This window comes from Pinus tabuliformis, chromosome 3_2 (assembly GCF_031772625.1).
Source record: "Pinus tabuliformis cultivar Carrire ecotype Pingquan chromosome 3_2, CPIR1, whole genome shotgun sequence".
In the NCBI taxonomy this organism is placed as follows: Eukaryota; Viridiplantae; Streptophyta; class Pinopsida; order Pinales; family Pinaceae; genus Pinus; species Pinus tabuliformis.
Window position 1 is genome coordinate 991,592,959 of NC_142302.1, and position 17,718 is coordinate 991,610,676.

Below are 17,718 nucleotides of genomic sequence, written 5' to 3' on the forward strand. Positions count from 1 at the left end.
AACTACGGTGCAAAACGGGTCGGTGGAAAAGACCTAAAGAAGCTTGGGAAGAATGGGTGTGTACTTTTTGCACTTCTGAGGCAGTGGAATCAAAAAAACATTTAATTTTGGAATGTGATGCTTTCAAAGACATCAGAGATAGTTACAACAGTGTGTTAACATCGATTCCTTGGCATTGTCTTTTCAATGAGAGGAATGTTAGAAAGTTGAGTCAATTCATCATTAATTTGAATAATAAAATAACGAAAAAAAAAAACTGATGATAACAAAAAGTATTTCTAATTTGGTAAACATTAACATTTCATTTTATTTCAAGAAAACTCCATTGAATTAACACTAAAGCATTACCACTCTTCGTATAAAAATAAGTAACAAACACACACAAATTAAACATATATTCTATGAAATATTAAACCATCCAAACACACTTAACCGCCTTTTATTCTTTTCCCATTCCCTCCTTCCGTGAGTATGCTAGTTATGAGAGGTTACAAAGACAACCAATTTGGGGGACACACTTAATTTAACGGTTTTGTAATCTCAGACGGGTCTACTGGGTTGATTCTAGTAAATTCTATTTGTCTAGATAAAGGTCCGCTGGATCGATGCTAATAATTGCATTTCTTCCAATGAGGCATGCTATGTTTTCTGCAAGGTGAATACTCTGCAACGTCATAATTCTTTCGATTCGTTACAGCATTACATTTGGATTATGACATATACTCACTGAATTTGAAACAGGTGGCTTTAGGATCCCTCATTCATAGTAAACTCTGATATCATTTTCATGCCCGTAAAGCCCCGATCAATAGTTTCTGTCTGGATTGAATTGCAAGTATTATGCTGTAGATTAGGGTTGTTAATCTTGGTATATTGGTTTCGTGCATTTTACTTTAGCGTTATAACTTTCCACCTTTTGCAATCCACTGTTTCCATTCTCAATGGGTTTAGGGTTTAAGTTTTAGCTGATGGATGAATGAATGCCTTTAAACTTTCTAGTTTCCATGTTCTCGATCTCCTTTCCTAGTGTGGTTAGGTTTAGATTCATACTCAAACACTGGTTAACAGTTACACAAGGAGAGTAGTAATACCTCGGTTAGATATAGGAGCAAATAATTCGCAGTAACTGAAAGCAGCAGTTCAGTTTTGGTATGGAATTGCACGGAACTTTGTTTTAATAAAATTTTCGACTGAAGTTGGAGGATGTTAAAAGAGATTAAAAAAAGCAGTAAGGGCATTAGCCCCTGACCATTACCCTCTGAAAACGTCACAGGGTCTTGACAGTCAACATGCCTATTAACAGCCTTAAAGAAATGATGAAGTAATTGGCAAGGTTCTTATTCATTACATTGAGATAAGTAGAGGTGCATTTTATGGCACAGTATGAGGGAGATGAGTAATGTGTGTACATAATAAAAAATAACAGTCCAGTCTAGTATGGTAACCACAATTTCTTTTTGATCCCAACTCATTAGTCTTTTAAGTGAAGGAAATTTGAATCTCAATTTCTTTTTTATCCCTCTTAGTGCTTACTACATCCAAAGTTAAAATGAATCTATGTTGATACACAGATACATCAATATAAAGACATCTTAATTCATGACTCTTCTAAGCATGAAAAAATCTGAATCTTAATTTCTTTTTGACCCCGCTTGATGTTTAATAGATCTGAAGTTAAAATGAATCTATGTTGGTACACACACATACACCAATATAAATTCGTCCTACACCAATATAAATTCGTCCTAATTCATGAGTCTTCTGAGCATGAAAAATTTGAATCTCAAATCTACCTTGGTAGGTAGGTAATGCACTTTTACCTTGCTCCAAATAACATCAAGTTAGCTCATTTTTGCTTGTTTTATTCATATGTATATCATAATGTGTGTTTAAAATTTAACGTGTGATTCACGGAAATCTTGAACGTTCATCTCTTTTGTAAGGTGTCCTTGCAAGATTTCCTTTGTTCTTGTCATTTTAGATGTCTTTGCAAGTTGGTCCTCACAATCATTATGATTACACTTTTCCTATGCACCTTTATTCTTTATTCTTGTCTTCATTGCCAGCGGCGGCCCTCCATAGAGGCATGGAAACACATTGGGCATAACATTAAGTAATCGTCACTTTCTATTGCAGAGGGCCATTGTCATAGTTTGTTTTGTCTTTAGAACAATCTTGACACCCAATTTATTTAAGTTTAGTTTAAGATTTTCCTCAAATATTTTGACTAGAATTACTCCAACCTATTTGGATCTTTCATACTTGTACTCGATGAAGCTTCTTCAAGGAATCTTTGTTTGTTTAGATTAGTTGATAATGCTTTCCCATGTTGCTTTAGGTCTAATGTGTATTTGCCCTAGTTAGGAACAAACCAAATTTTGCTTAGCCATAGTTGTGCTAACAAAGCCAAATAGGTTGAAGCCTTTGGGTCTATGGAAATTCTCCCGAAATAAAGGAGAGATCTTTGCCTTACTATAATGAATTCTTATGACATTAGCATTACTTTTGGTTTTACCTGGTATGTGATGCCCAATTTCTTCTTTTGATCCAATGTATTATTACCAGGGAATAACCTTAATTTGCCAACAATTATAGTATGTTTCATTATGTAGTGATAATTGTGGCATGGACATCTTTGTTTGTCGCTTTGTTGATATCTTCTCCAATTATGGCAAATTCTCGTTTACTGTCTCCCACAATTGGTTTCCTATTTCTCTGCATTCAACATTGATTGTCTCTACTAAGTGCAACTTTATTGACACTTCATGCATTGGTTCCTTTGCATTTTTTGTCCAAGTTTGTGCTATGTATGGTCTGTTGTGCATGATCAATGTGTCATGTTCATTGAGGTTTCCATTTGTAAAACTTAATGAACTAGCCTAATTGTTTCCCTTTTTGTCTTTTTCTTTTTCTACTTCTTCAATTATATCTTTATGTATGTTGTGTCCCATTATCCTTCTCTTGTAAATTTTTTGTAATTTCCCCGGGCTCCTTTACTTGAGCCTTTTTTGTCATTGGATCTTATACTATGGCTTCTTTGTCTGACTTTATTTATGTTGTGTACTTGTCAACATTCACAATTTTTTGTTGTTGTGTTTTGGACTTTTATGGTCATTAGTTATTGGTTTAAGCTTCCTTGCAGTCCTTGTTTTAACTCTTCTTCCTACACCAAAGTATTGGACCATGAAATAATATTCCTTTATCCTCCTATCACAATTATTTTTTAATGGAATTGTGCCCTTCTCTATTATTGTTTTCTTTATTGTTGGCGTTATACCATTATTTCTCATGGTTTTATCTCCCCTCTCAACAAAAATGGCTTTCTTGTCTTTTTTGTTGCAAGCATTACACCAATGTTGTACTTATCATGATAATATTGCCAAAACCAACATTGGTGATAATATCAACAATAATAATTGTGATAATTCTCCCTTTTGAAGTTACTGGAAATTATTGCCCTATTTATGTCAGTTTTAACTTATAACCAAAATTTTGTTCTTTTCACCCTCATTTTTTACAAGTGAGTTAGGGGATTAAGCTGTGAGGATACTCTGACTATTTTCCATCAAGCAACCAAGGGGAAATTTGTTATTTTCATTTCCATGTTTCATCTCATGAGATACATACCCTAGTAGTTAATGATAATATTAAATTCTTAAAGTAAAATGAAATTTTTCTTTATCTTTCATTTTCATCCTTTTACTTAATTTTAAAATCACCATTAATTGTTTCAGGATGTTTGAGAGTGGTTCCAACCTCATTGGATTTCATATGGAGAAAGTAGAATTTTAGATTCCATTCAAAATACAATGGACTTAATAGTCTTTAGGATTTCAAATTGGCAGGATTACACCGTTTCTACTAGATTTTGTGATGTATGAGGGTATGTGACTAACATTTAATCAACAACATTGAGTCCTCATTGTACCTCGATGTTGGTGGCACTGACTGTTGAACTCATCCATCCCAACCCTAGTAAAAATGTATACTTCACTCAAGAAAAATGATTAATTGGGCATGTTAAGCTTTTTCTCTCTTATTTTAATGCTTGGAGGGAAAATTTGATGAGGAGGATCCCAATATAGGAAATGAATTTTGATGTTATGTAGGTATTTGTTGTGGTATGATTTTTTTTTGGAGGCTATTTAGAGCTTATCTGTTAATCTATTTTGAATCAAAGATGGATTGGACTTGGTGCTATTTTGGTTATTGGCACCCTTGCTATATACAAGACAAAATAAGCATATTTGTGTTAAATAATTTGGATTCATATGGATGCACATGAATTATATGTTTTTTTCAAAATTTGAATATTTTATGGATTTTTTGGTCGGCTAGTCTTTTGGTTGAGTTCTAATAACATTGTTAAGGATGATGTGACCATTTTCCATCAAGCAAACAAGGGGAAATTTGTTGTTTTCATTGCCATGATTCATCTCATGAGATTCATTTATGTTTGCTTTGATATGATTTTGTATCATTCTATTATACCTTATGACTCAAGACAAATATCATATTTCAGTATCGATATTGATGTACCACATGACATCTTATATATCGATTTTATTTTCATATTTATGTAGCAATGTGTTTGTTTGATGTTGATGTTGCTTTAGAAGTTACAAATTTGAAAAAATGATTGTTTTTTTTGGTAAGCTTATAATTCTATTGATTATCTGGGAAAATCGTACACATCATAAGCAATTCCTATTGTGGTCTGCCACTTGGGAAACTAAACTAATGACGGAAATAGAGTTTCTTAGTAGCGTAGTTTGCATGATAAACAAAAAGACATCCTAGAGCACTAGTGTGCCAATGGGAATAGTGTCACCCACCAAACACAAAATAACAATCAAAACAGAACCACCACGGGACCTAAGCTGTTGGTTTGTTTGCTCTCCTCGCTTGTTTATGACAAGTGACACCTTGATTGGGAAAAGATGATTATTTTTGTATTTTTAATATTTCCCAATAATTTTTGGTAATTCCTATATTTTCCTCGATATTGTCGATAATTTAAACTTTGGACCCGTTACCCCTCAAACTAGCAGGGGACCTAAAGGGGCTCCCTAAAGGGCAAATGCTAGACCAAGGGTAACCAATGGAGACTTAGCCCACTGTCACCTCAGCTAAGGCTCCCTTCTATTTACAAAGTTTCACCGATGGGAGGAGACCTAATATATTATGGAGTCATTGATGAAGGATAAATCAATGAATGGATGTGGAGTGACCCAAATAATCCTTTTCCAGAAGAGGTTGAAAGATAGAGATTGCTTGCTTTCTAAGCAAGGTACAATGTCTTCTAGGAGAAGGTAGGGGGAATTTGAAGGTTAGGTTTATGGGATATGACTTGTGATGGAGTTTCCCAATCCCTAAAGTCCTTATTGAAAGTGGTACCCTAGATGGTTCTTGAAGAATTTCCTTTTCAAAGGAACGGGACCATGCGAAACCAAGTGGACCTAGTCTAGGTCAGGAGGAAGGCGTTTAGCGACCAATGATGCCCTTAGCCTAGACAAGCTAGGGGAAAGGATCAAAGAAAGAATATTCAATTAAAGGTGTTGAATTGATTCAATAAGGTACTAGCCTTGGGGATGCTAGGGCAAAGTTTGATCTCGGAGCTAGGGCTTGGCTTTTCTCACAACTCCACAGTTGGAATGCCCTCAAATTTGGAGGAGGCCTTGAGGAAACACTAGCACGGAGAAGCTAGGAGATATAACTTTTTGGAGGGGGCTAGTTCACCGAGAAAATGATGCCCTAGGTGACCCAACTTGGCTAGACCTACGAAATGGTGAAAGTTGATTTTAGGTGACCACCTCTTGGTAGATTAGTGCCTTAGTCTTTGGGAGAATGGAGTCTTTGATGAATATGTGTGAGGACCTTTGGTTCTTGGTCAAGGAGGCCTCAAGACCACTTCGTTAGCCTTCTAGGTCAGAGAGAAGTAATCTTGCGTCTTTTATACTTCGATGTGCAAAAGGTGATGGCTTATCAAGATAAATTTGTTGATAAAATTACCCCTAGGAGATTTCATTCACATTACATGGCTCATACATTGAGAGATGCTATATAGAGACAAAATTCCACAATTTAAGCAGTTAACGCATGTAACAATTAACCCTAAAAATAGTGAAAATCCTAGTCCAATGTATATGACAAAATAAACAAGAATAACATTAAAAGCATGTACGTACATGTAATAGAACATATACAACCATCCACAATTTGACAAGAGAGATGCCCCAAGATAAGATAGAGCAAATCCACACATCAAAATTCATCCATAAAGCTCCAATTCATCCTCTAAGAAAAAGTGCGAAATTCTCAAGAGAGAGAAGATATCCAATCCATGTTGAATTTCCACGATCTTGGGTCTAGGTTAGAATCTTAAAATCTCTGACACTACCAAACCAAGAATCTCAACAAGAACTACTTTGCACAACGGAAAATATAAAGTAGTAAATCACATATGCACAAGTATACACATTTTTTAACAAATATTGTACAATAATGTACAACCCAATCTTCGTTATATTAAACCAATTTGAATAATACAACAGTCTATGGTATACAAGATACAATGACAAACTTCATTGTAGCTTCTATGTCATATCTTGTTCTGTCGGTCCTTTGCTTTTGTACTACTCTCTAGCTACCCCTTACTCCTTCAAAGGACAACACATAGAGACTCCAAGAAGACTGCCACCTAACACTGCAGCAAGTCACTTTTGCTGCATGTACACGCGCTGATCCAATCTGCTCTCTAGGTTGGCCAATACCTAGGCTCCAAACTGCCTTCTAGTAGCTTCGTTCGTCCATCAAAGAGCTACTCATAAGGCTCCAAACTTCACCCAATCTTCAACTAGCTTCGTCACTTCAACACTGTTAGTCTAGGGCTACTTTGGGTAGCCAACACACTGCCTTCCACTAGATCAATGACACCCAATACTTCATTGCAAGTTCTGCTTCTAGGATGGACTTTGACCTCCACTAAAAGTCCTCCAATTGGCACCCATAGGCTGCTACATGAAACCGATCCAAAATTGATCCAAAACTTGGATCCAACACCTACAAACATGTACCAAAATACATACCTTCACCTCACTGTTAAGGGTCTTCTTGACTATTGCAATTTGGGTTTGGTTAGGGAACAAAACACAATCTCTAACAACCCTCACAAAACCATGCAATAGTCCTTTTATGATGTGGATTCCCTTCTACTTTAAGCCCTTGGTCCCACGTTGCCTGTTCCAATGCTCCAACACCCTTGAATAGGCCTTACGACCATCTTATCTTGCCCAGAATAGGCCTGCGGTGGCTCTAATGTAACCACAGAGCGTGCGACTTCACCCAACTAGGGATATCCTCCCTCAAACAACCCTTAAACAAGCCTTCCTTGCCTCGACCCTCTAACAAGGCTACTTGGCCCTCCTCCAGCGATTCGGTCACCCTAAAATAACCTAGGAAAAATCCCTAATTGCTGCGCTGTTATGCCCTCCTTTGCTGCGGCCCAAAACAGAGACTTAGTTACTCCTCCAACGAGCTATTTGTGATGTAAGTGTTGCACAAATTGATGAGGAAATGCCTCGATCTCACCTCATATATATACACATAGAGAGGGCTCCTCAAAACGTCATTCTAGGGCTTGACAAGCTATCACAAGGCTAAATAACATTAAGCGGACCTTGACACTTCTTGTGCAAACCCACACACAACCTTTAAAAATTCATAGCTTCATTTTTAGAGCAGCTCTGATTTGAGTGATCTTCGAAGCATTGAAATCACCACGCCAAGCTCTATCACCTCAAATTTTCTCATGCTCAATTTTTTCATGTTTTTGGCTCAAATTCCGATGGGTGCAAAACCCCAACCTTGGGTTCCAAGTGTGAAAAATTGGTGACCGAATTCCTACTACAACAAACTGATGATATTTCTCCTATTTGTTAAATTCCTTTAAACAAATTACTTGCAATTTTCTACCGCAAATATCGAAATACATACACTGCAGCCTACACAAAATAAATACTGCGCAGAAGAGAAATCAACACACACACATTTACACAATTGTTTTTGGACAATGTCCCCAGAAAAACCCAACTTGGGAAAACCGGTGCAACAGCTGAGTGTTTTATTATTATGCAATAGTTTATGAGTCCAAATCGTTAGACAAACTGGCAATCTGATATAGAGAATAAACAGGCAAAGAGTTAGTGAGAAAAATCTTACACTGTTTCTGGAGATCCAACACTGATCAGGTTCTGGAAGGCTAACCCCATGTTGCCTCTGCGTCAACCTACGCAGATCTGCATCACAATCTCTGGGCTCTGCGTCACCTCCTCTTTTGATCTTTTGCTGTCTGGAAATTCAACCCTCTGGCCCTCCGGTCTCACACTTCGGCTTCTGGCACTAGATCTCGACTGTTCCAGCTAAATTTCGAACTCCCTCTGAAGCTCTGCGCTGCCTCTGTGTGGCACTGCACTGCCTCTTGGAATCTCTCTATGCCTTCTTTGCCTTGCACTTTCTGGATCTGGAAAACTCTACTCCGGACTACTATCCTTGCCCCTCACTGCAAGAAGATCACTTAATCTCTCTCTGGCAACTCAACACTGCTACTCTTGAGAAATTTGATCTTTTGATCTCTCTCACTCGATGTGTTTTCTAAGTGCCCATCAAGCTCCTTCTTATAATCTCTCGTTGGAGCTCCAACGACCAAGATTAAATCATAATCAAAGGCTAAGATTAACTGGGAGTTGATCCTCGTCTTCTTCTAGAAGATTCACGCCAGATTTAATTAACACCCTTTAATTAACCAGATTTAAAAAGTTTAGACTTAGGCAACCATTTAAAAAAAGTCAATTATTCTAATTAAATCATCTCTAGAGGGAATTTTCCCAAACGATTTCTGGGTATTGGAGAATGCATGTGTCTTAGCCTCCCTGCAAAATCTTGAGGCTAGAGCACATCCGATGCTGCAGAAGTCAACACTCCCTCTTAGCGAGGAATGTGCTCTAGTGTTGCAACCCACTGAAGCATCACTCTATCTTTGCCCCATCTCCTGTTGCACTGCTGATGTTTGGCTGCTGCTGCCCACCAACCACTATGCAACTCTAATTGCTGCATTCGTGTTGTTGCTGGCCCTGCTGAACTGCTGCCAACACTGCAAGCTTCTCCATCTGCTGCTGCTACAATTGCAACAACTACAACGGAAAAACATCCAAAACACTGAACCAACCGTGGTCAGTATGATGCATCTGTTGTTCGAGTTTTGACTGCTGCTAGCCTCTGCGTCGTCACTAAAGCCTCTACGTTGCTATTGGCTCGGCACTGTGCCAGCTGCACTGTTGTCAACTCTGCTTTGCACTGCTCAGTCTCTGAGTTGCTACTAGCTACTGCATCTGTCACTTTGGCACCTGACTGCACCAACTGCCACTGATCCATGCTACTACTTGGGCCCTGTAGCAAGGTACTGATTCATGAGGTGGACCTCCTTAAGAATCTTGCCCATCCTGTAGCTCTCTAGGGCTACAACTCAGATCACCCCACCTCACCCCTGGAGGCATCTCAATGATCATGGCAAACTCTTCCTCCAATCTAGAGGACAACCTGTTGATATCAGCAGATGCAACTTACTGATCTTGCTTCTCCTCTTTGTCCTTATTTTTAAGAGGACACTGAGTGTTGTAGTGGCCCAACTCACCACACCTGAAGCACTTGATCTTCAAAATATCTTTTCTTCTGCGTTGCTCTTGCTGCCCCTTTGATGCAAGGGCCATGTCGTCCTCTTCCTTCACTTGCTTCGTTCGAATGTTGCTATTGCAACTGATGGTGGCTTTCACCAGATCACACCTCATCTCCTCTTGTTGCAGATCAACCCACACACGTTCCCAATTTGACAATTTTTCTTTGCCCAGGATACTCTGGATGAAAACTTGCCAATCTTTAGAAACTCTATTCAACGCTAATTGAACAAACTTTGTAGGTTGGGGCATTGATCCTATTGAAGCCAGTTGATCTCGGACATCTTGAAGTCTAGTAAGGAAGGGGTCTACACACTCCCTTTTCTGCATCCTAGTGCATCTCAGCTTCTCCTCCAAGTACATCTTCCGCTGCTCGGAAGATCCTTCGTATAGCTTAGTTAATGCCTCCTACATCTGCTGGGCAGTGTCCTTGCCAGCTATTTGAGATACCACGTGATCTCGAACCCCATCAAGAATGAATCTCTTAGCTCTCGCCATCTCCTTGTACTTCTTGAGCGGATTTGCATTTGCGGGTACAACTACCACACTATCAACATAAGTTTTGAGATCATGCTCATATAGAAGGCAGGAAATCCTGGCCTTCTAGATCACATAGTTGGAGGCTCCATCCAACCGATCTTGATCTCTCAACCCTGTTGATGCCATCTCTCTGAAAATGTTGAACTACTCCTCTTCTCCTCTGCGAAATTGTTGCCCAACTATTCGCACTCCCTTCTTGAGTGAGAAACTCTGCACACAACTACTGCTGCTTTGCTAGGAAAATTCAAACTTTTTGGCTAGAAGTCCTCTGAGGAAGGAATTCCCTTTGTATGTGCTCTTTTCTCCTTCTAACGCTATTCTACCAGCAACTGCTGCAAAATAACTGCGTCCCAGTTGAAGATCTGCTCTGCAAGGGAAAGTACGTTGCTCCCTTCTGCCTTTGGAAAGATTTGATCTGGAAAATCAAATTCCTCGGTCGATTCACTCAGAGAATGTTAGTTTTTGGTAGCATCGGAAGTGCTCTAGCCTTGAAATTTGGTGGAGAGGCTAAGGCACATGAGTTCTAAAGAACCCAGAAACCGTTTGGTGAAATTCCACCCGGATTGTATTTTATTAAAATAATTAATATTTTTAATGGAGTTCTTAAGTTTAAACTTAGGGAAATTAAAATATTAATGGGTATTAATAAAAATATGGGTTAGAATGATCTAGAAGGCGGATCAAGTCATGTTTTAATCTTAGTCGTTGATTGGAGACTTAATCTCGGCCGTTGAAGACTCAATAGGAAAAATATAAAATGGAGGCTTGGGGTTCATTTGGAAATACACACGGAGAGAACAAATTGATCAAGAATTTGATTCCTATGGCAGGGTTTACTAAGGATTTCGAATTAAGTGATCATTCTGCAACAGAGGGGCAGTGAGAATCCGGGAGAAGGACTTTCCAGAGAATACAGATAGAGAGGTAGAGAGAGCCAGTAGAGCAGAAAAGCTGTCTGTCACGCAGAAGCCGGAACTGCCAGGAACAACTGTAACTGCTGGAACAACCGGGAAAGGTGACGCAGAAGGCAGAAGCCGGAACTGTCAGAAACTGCCGGAATAGCCGGGAACGCTGACACAGAGGGCAGAATAGCTGACGCATAAATAACCGGGGTTAGCTAGTCTTGTGCCAAATCAGCCAGAATTCTGCCGGGTGAAGTGAGGTTGTTGACTACTACGCGTCAACGACCCATAGCAGTACCCCTTTTTTCGCAAAAGGGATAGCGCCTGATCGATGTGTCCGTGTCGTCCAACTATCATCATTAGCCTGATTTCCAAGATGTTATGTAAACCCATTTTGCATGTATATGATGCGAATAATCTCAGCAACACCGTGTCATGTATGTAACGACCTAGGTAAACCTACCTTTCTAGTGACGATCTCCATATAGGAGGTTTTTTTGTCTCACCGATTCATTCTTGGATGGTCGGCAGAGTTTTCCTTCAGTCTTACCCCAAAGTTGGAATGGATTTTGTCACTAGGATCTTAGGCGATTCCTAGTATTCTAGATCGAGTCTATGTAAAAGTAATTTGAGAATAATCCTAACTATTTGATTAGATTATTTTATTACAAATTGCTTGGTTTGCTGGATTATATTTGTGTCATAGAAATGGGGAGTTTGTGAGAGTCTATTACAAATGGGTTTCCCCCTTATGATGTAAAAAAATATCAAAATCATGATGTAAAGTGTTTTGAGGGTTGGAAAAATAATTGATCCCCTCATAGGTTAATTAATTAAATTTTCTGGCAAAAAATTAATTAAAATCCTAAGCCAGAAATTTAATTAATTCTAGTTCATAGGGAAATTTAAATTCTACAAAGGCAAAATTCGTCAGTCCTTAAAAATCAAAATTTAAAAGGTCCCGGGACAAAGGTAAATTAATTAGTTTGCTAATTTTGAAGCCTTTGGTCCCTGCGGGTTAAGTCAAAGTCAAATTATTGAGGAAATTAACTCAAAATTTTTATTTTTGAGTTAATTAAAATGCATTTAATTGAAAAATCCGAATTTCCTCAAGAATTTAAAATTTCGACGGATGAGATTAAAAGAAATTTTGATCCTCATCAACGACCGAGATTGCTTTGATGAGGATCACTCGAACTAGCCGTTGGAGGATTTATCTTTAAATAGGAAGCCATTTGTCAATCCATCTATCCGACCTTTGAGTCGCGTGCTAAGCGAAAAGCTCGTGTAATAATTTTTCGGATAATAAAGAAAGACTTTGGGGTTAATTTCCCCCGTGTGTTACTCTTCATGGGAATATTGTAAGATATGTTGTTTTCATGCATAATTTTTTTAAAGCCATTGATGATAGCTTCTGAAGAGTGATTTGAGTACAGGTATCTTGCTCAGTCGCTGGGATTTAAATGATAATTCAAATTTTGAATGTAATAGTAGGTATCTTTATTTGTCTGAATTTTATTATCATTTTCTCGCTTTATTTTGATGGTTGGATTGAGTTTTGCAGGAAAATCTTGATTTTTAAATCCTTGGGCGTTAGGGGAAGTTTTCAGTTGGACTAGCCAACTTCCGATCTGTGTTTTCTGAAGAGCTTAGCTGAATTAGCTCCGGTTTTATCATAAGATGTTATTGGTGATACACAAAGGGTTGTGAATTAGCACCTCTTTCAAATTGTTTTTGTTTGTTTGTTTGTTTGTTTTGTTTTGTTTTTTATTCTTGTGTGGAAAATTGATAGATCTGCCTGTTGAGAGCCTTAAATTATCAAATCTGGGAGCGGAGTTGGACTCATACTCCTCAGATCTAATAGATCTACCATTCTTGTGCATAGATATGTAAATTTTTTTGGTTTTTTGACTTGGGTTTTTGGGGTTTTATTTATTTTTTGTATATCTGGGTTTTGGGTGTTTTTGTTTTCAGGTACAAATTGCAGATCTGAAAGAGAAGTTTGATTTGAAACCAGATTTAGGCCCTGGAGGGTAAGATTTGGCTTCAATACCATTTTGTAGGGATATTTTTCAAAAGATTTTACAGCTTGAAGGGTTTTAAATTTTTTGGGGAATTTATAAGTTTTGTGAAAGGAAAGTTTAAGCAGAAGAATATATCATTTTAATCAGAAATTTCTGGGAAATTTTTAAGGGTTTATGGGGCTACCATTTTCCTTTTTGTTTGCTTTAGTTTTTCCTTTAAAAGAATTCAAAATCGTTTTTCAGTTCCTCCTCCTACTTAGAATTTCGAATTTATCTGCTGCCTAGGGTTTTTCCTCATTTTTGCATTTTTCCTTGCTGCCATTTTCGATGTCTCTGCGTTCCTTGAGTTCTTTCGAAGCTCTAAACCTTGCCCCAGCTCTTCCTCCTCATCACAAGTCATTTACTCTGAAAACCCTCTCCAAATCGAACCTCCAAGTTGCCATCTCTCCCTTCCTTGCGTTATTTTCATAACCCACAGCTCTTTCACCATCTGCGGGCTTCCCTTACTGTCTCCATTGACCTGCGTCCTTTTAGCTCGCTGCCATCCGCGTGCTCCTTCCTCGCAGATCCTCCCATTGTTGCCATCATACTTCTCTGCGGCTCCCTTTTCCCTGTGATTTCCTCCTTCCCTCTGCTATGTAGCTCTTCCTCACTAACCCACGTGCCCCTCTCCCTCTCTCAGCTCCCTCATCACTGCCCGCTGCAAATCCCCTCTCCATCAAGCTGCAAACTCTTCGTCCACGTTGCCCGTCGCTCCTCTTTTGCCATCTGTGTGTTGCCTTTCCCTCCATCGAGCTGCAAACTTTCCTTCCCTTTGGATACTTCTCTCGCTGCATCTCCATTGCCCCTCCGTTGAACCCTGCTCACTGCCTCTTCGAGCTCCTCTCCATATGCTGCCATCGAGCCCTGCAAAACCAAATACACTTCAATTTCCCTTTTTTCTTTTTTATTACTTTATGCATTAGGGTTAGTTCTTTAGTTTATTTTTTGAATAAAATCGGGTTTCATTTTTATTTCATTTTCTTTTTTAACTTTGATTACGTTAAATTCATTTTAATGTGATTTTTTTTTGTTTCTCAAATTGTTTTATTTTTATTTGATTTTCATTTTTTGTTTTAGTTTCTCAATTTTATTTATTTATTTTAACTTATGATTTTTTTGATTTTTGTTTCGATTTCCTTTCTTTTATTTTTATTTTGATTTTCATTCAAAAACATAAAAAATTCTAAAATTTAAAAAATTTAAAAATTAAATTTATTTATTTATTTATTTATTTTTTTTAAATATAAATTTTGGTGACTTTAGAATTGAGAATGAAATAAATTAAAGGAGGATTTGCGCTTTCACATTAATTTTTTTTAATGTGGCCTATGGCCCATTAAAAATTTAATTTATTAACCCTTTGATTTGTTTTACTTTTGTCACATTAAAAATTTGATTTCTTCATTTACCACATTAAAGTAATTGCCTAAGGAATAATTAAAATTCTAATTTAAAGTTCCTTGGTGTCTTTGGTGTTAAGTGTAAAATTTTAATTTTTGTGATTTCTCTATTGTCAAGAGTGATGAATGTTTAAAAAAATTATATTGACTGTTGGAGAAAGATAAATTTTGTGATTTCTCTATTGTCAAGAGTGATAAATGTTTTAAAAATTCATAATCACTGTTGGAGAAAGATAAATTTTGCTAGATTATCCTGCATGCTAAAGTTTTTAGCCTTTTACATTTAATTGTTCATGATCGTCGCTTTGCCACATTATAAACTGCTCTAGGTAACTTGTTTTTATCTAGTATTTGGTTAATTGAACATATAAGGCACTGGTCTAAAATCATTTATATCTTGTGGTTGTGTCTTATTTTATTAGAGCTATCCATTTCAGTTAACCAGGACTTGTTTACTCTCGTCAAGTTGTCCATCTTTAAGTCTTAGAGCTTGTGTTTCACAAACTATTCTCTTTCATTCACATTAGGGACCACCCCCCTTGAATTGTCTAGGAGAGAGTCTAAACAGAGTAAGGATTAGAGTGACAACCCTTACTCTGAGCATTGTTGCAGTGCCTAGACACTTTGTGCGACAACAGAGGTAAAACTCACTCAGATTTTCCACCAATATTTTCTCTGTAAGGGATTGCTAGATGAACATCCTAGATTTGTATTCAGATATTTCTCCTGCATAATAATAAAACCCTCAGAGCTGTTGCACCGATTTTCCCGCTGTGGGTTTTTTCGGGGACTATTGTGTCCAAAAATAAGTGTCCTATGTATCTTGTTCTTTGCTCTGTTTTCTGTTTCATGAGATCAAATATTTTAGTTAGTGTAGGTTACAGAAGTAATTTGCTTCAGTATTCAGAGGAATAACTTGATGAATGTAATTTAAAAATCAAGTAGGTGAAGTAGATTCAGATTTGTTGCAATAGGGGTTCCTTCAAGTGTAGGAATTTTCACATGGTATCAGAGCATTGATTTTGAAACAAGAAGAGCAGATGCAGTGTTGACAGTGAGGCGGAAAGCTGCACTTGGTAGTAGTTTGAATCCCCTTGGAGGGATTGCGCAGTCCTTGTCGGGAAGCTGATCTGAGGAAATCCCTCTTTGAGTGAGTCAACAAAGAGGTACGATTTCCGAATTGTGAGCTTGCAGAGGTAGAGGGAGTGACACAGAGCCTCAACACAGTGCTAGAAGGGCGCAGTTTCTTTCGGGGCAGAAATCCGTTGGAAAAGAACGAAGACACATAGTAGGGGAATTTTCTCCTCAGAGAACTTTCTGCTAGAAAGTTCGAATTTCTCACTTGCTGGGCAGTTGTGCTAAGTAGTGACTAGAGGAGTCAGTTCGACAGTTGGGTGAGATGGCATCGCATGGGCTCAAAGATCAGGACAGGTTGGTTGGAGCCTCCAACTATGTCATATGGAAGACTAGAATCTTAGCTATTTTGGAGGAATACGATCTCGAGGCTTATGCCAAAAGTGTTGTGGCTATTCCTGCTGACAACGATCAGAACAAAAAATAGAAGGCTGAGAAGGGGAAGGCAAACTGGCTGATTCTCAATGGAGTAAGAGATCATGTGGTCTCGCACTTGTAGGGCAAGGATACAGCCCGAGAGATGTGGGAAGCCTTGTCTTCTTTGTATGAAGTCTCTTCCGAACAACGAAAGATGTGTTTGGAGCAGAAGTTGCAGCGGACTTTGATGCAGAAGGGAGAAGGGGTGAACCTCTATCTTCAATGTCTTCAGGACACTAGAGACCAACTTGTTGCAGTGGGGTCCACTTGTCAGCCAACCGTGATTGTGAGGATAACCTTGAATGGAGTCTTTGATGAATGGCTAGTTTTGTCCAAAGCATATTGGGCAGAGAAAAACTACCTTCATGGGAGGAGATGTGGGCGGCTCTTCAACAGGAGGAGTTGAGGAGGGGGACCTAGTGAAGGTCAACCTCAGTGGAAGCAGTGGGAGTGGCACAAAGACAAAGGAAGAGGGGAAGAACGCAACTCTAGCATCGAAGGGACAATAGAAGCCGAAGCAAAAGGACATTTCGAAGGTGAAATGTTTCAGTTGTGTCGTGATGGGCCACTATGCATTCCAATGTTCTTTGAAGAAAAAGGATAAGGATGAGAAACATGACCCTATGGTTGCTTCAACGAAGATTGACAAGGAAGAGTATGCCATGAGTGCCCATGCATCTCGAGGAGGGAGATGGGGCGATATTGAGCTGTAGTCGGGAGGACTACATGTGGGCAGGATCCTTGAGGAGTCCACTTCTTGGATCAATTCCTTGCTAGGGAGCCCAAGATTCAGCAGTAGTGAGATGGACTTAGTGTCAGATGATGCAGTGGAGTGTTAGTAGCTGGGGACCAAAGACTGATCAGCGTAGAGCAAGGTTGACAGTAGTGCAGTTGGCACAGTGCAGGAGTTAGCAGCAGAAGATTTAGAGGGTCAGAATCAGCAACAATCAAATTCCAACATTCATTATATTATGTTGAACACAATTAAGTTCAAGTAATTTTGGATGTTTTCAGGTGTTTCTCTCAGCAACTGAGTTGCAGCACGGATGTAATGTTGGCAGTGGCAGTGCTAGCAGCATAACAAATGCAGCGTTTGAGAGGGAGCTGTAGTACAGATGCAGCGGTGGCAGTGGCAGTGTCATGGGCAGCAGTAGCAGCACAATGTTGGTGGCAGCAACAGTGCAGAAAGGAGGTGCTTCATAAACAGAGCAACATGCAATGGACATTGTTGCTAGAGCACTTTCCTCGCTAAGAGGGAGTGTTAGTTTTTGGTAGCATAGGAAGTGCTCTAGCCTTGAAATTTGGTGGAGAGGCTAAGACACATGAGTTCTAAAGAACTCAAAAACCATTTGGTGAAATTACTCCCGGATTGTATTCATTAAAATAATTAATATTTTTAATGGGTTTCTTAAGTCTAAACTTAGGGAAATTAAAATATTAATGGGTATTAATCAAAATATGGGTGAGAATGATCTAGAAGGCAGATCAAGTCATGTTTTAATCATAGCCGTTGGTTCGAGACTTAATC

At 38.6% G+C, this 17,718-nt stretch overlaps 1 protein-coding gene across 4 annotated transcripts in view; it reads left to right on the plus strand.

The window, feature by feature from the left end:
- Positions 1–453: 453 nt before the first annotated feature.
- LOC149183946 (transcription factor bHLH140-like) overlaps positions 454–17,718 on the plus strand; it is a 138,250-nt gene continuing 120,985 nt past the window's right edge. Inside the window, exon 1 of one of the 4 annotated variants that reach the window (XM_089417338.1) lies at positions 454–655. The gene's annotated coding sequence lies outside the window, so the exon portion shown is untranslated. Of the gene's footprint in view, positions 742–17,718 lie in introns of all 4 variants that reach the window. The other 3 variants (XM_089417337.1, XM_089417336.1, XM_089417339.1) reach the window with 3 other exon arrangements.